We start from the raw sequence: 2,170 nt of genomic DNA on the forward strand, positions 1-2,170 counted from the left end.
TGCATTAATAATTCAGATTGTTTGCGCCCCCCCACATTTTTTTTAGCTCCAGCTGCCACTGAGTTTGAATGAATCCTTTTTCTTTGCATGACAATTGACATTACAGTACAGAATGGCTCATTATCCTGTACATTGTTTACGGAAGAGAGGCTCTCGGGAGCGCGCGCTGCGTAACCGTCATACTTTTGATTTTCGCGGCAAAAACGAACCGAACCGTCTATGTAGCCCCGCCCCTTTTCAGCGCTGCGCTCGTTGTCTTTTGACTTCCGGTCTGTATTTTCACAGCGATTTTGCGTGTTAAGTCATCTGTTTAAACATTTCAGTCCTCATGATAACTTTCGTTAACTTTACATTAAGTAAATCCACTTAAAAAGCAAATTACTCCTGGACAGCAATGCCATAGAAATATACAGAGCGACCGCAAAAAAACGGAAGTTCAAAGACAACATTCTAAAGATGGCGGCGCCCTCGTGTCTCTGGCGCATAAGGGCTTTCACAGACAACCTGGGAAGTCGAAACAGGTCTCGTTCTTTAAGTTTATCTACAAGCTGTTGGCAATAAAAACACATTGGCAATAAAAAAGCAATTAATAAATGGAAATTCTTAAATACAGCCCCTTTATGTGACAACTTGGATATTATTAAGTTAAATCCAGGAAAGTTAGTCTAGGTTGTGATAGCTAATTTCAACAATATTTTATTTTTCTACAATGGAAGTGCACACTACAAGACAGAAACACTCACAGCTTGGTGTTCACAAGGACATTCTCCTCCTGACTGAAGCGGAGATCCCAGCATTAGTTCTCAATCATACTTAATTCTTAACATGCAGAAGGTTTTAACACTGATTTGCAAACACTCTTAAAAATAAAGTTTTTTTATTACTATTTTTGCATTGAATGCCATGGAAGAACCATTCTTGGTTCCCCAGCAAACCTTCAGAGATCAGTTCTTAAGAAACATTTTTAATAATCTAAAGTAAAAAAAAACGTATGTGGAATGTAAAGATTAAAGGTTTTTCACGGAACCATTGATGCCAATAAATAACCTTTATTTTTAAGAGTGTAGAACAGGAAAAAAATAAGAGAAGCTGGTGAAAGTGAGGGATGCGACGGCGCTTGAGGATCCGTGGGCTGCAGGTTTTTGGCTCCATCTTCCCACAGCGCTTTCTGCGATTTTATTGGCTCATTTCTGCTCTCAGGGGTGAAAATACACAGAGGGATGGTAAGTTACAGTGTGGAGAGCCGTCTCAAAGTTGTACAACAGTATCTAGCCAAAGATATACTTGGAATATAAAAAGAATCCACATTTAACAGTAAATGTTCTTGCTTTAGAAATTAGTTTTCTGTTGCAGTCTCTCAAACTCAAGTGCTTCAGTTTTGCAGTGCGCACTTGACTTAAATGCATTCAGCATTATTGGAAACACATTTAAAACCAGTCATGACATCAGACCCAGCAAGTCATTTACGCAGGAAAACAATTCAAGAGCTGCAAGTAGAAAATCACACAACATGGAGCATCACACCACAACTAAACCCCACCGAAACACACAAACCAGATCAGTGACGGGGATTATTAATAGCTTCATTAAGTCCAAATGAAAATGCATTTATCCAAACCTACATTATTTTCTCACATTTTTTGCTCATAATGGTGAGAAAGTCAAGCGTGTGAAGTTTTACAGCTTTCCTGCAGATCTTGCAACACCAAGGTCAAGACGGTCATGGGTTCGATTCCCAGGGAAAGCAAGAACGGATCGAACGTAAATGCGAACAGCTTGAAAGCAATGGATAAAAGCGTCTGCCAAATGCATGTAAATGTAAATATAAAAAAGGATGAGCCCTTAAATACTGTATGTACCAACCATTAGTTTCAGTAGGAAATGCATCAACACAGGAAAGAAAACTTTTCATTTCATAAGGTTTACAATTATGTACAGGGTGCAGAAAATATTTCTTTAAGTCACACAACCCGTGTTTGATGGCTTCACTGCAAAAAAAAAAAATATATATATATATATATTTTCTTCCTTAGTAGTCTTTTTTTCAGTTAAAATATGTAAATATTCTTAAAGCCCCCCTGTAGTCAATAATATTTGTATCCCTTAAAACTCATCTTTGATCACCAAAATGACATATTTAAGTGTTTGTTCCTTGAAAAAAAAATCTTCA

The sequence above is a fragment of the Squalius cephalus genome, assembly GCF_949319135.1.
Source record: "Squalius cephalus genome assembly, chromosome: 19".
Lineage (NCBI taxonomy): Eukaryota > Metazoa > Chordata > Actinopteri > Cypriniformes > Leuciscidae > Squalius > Squalius cephalus.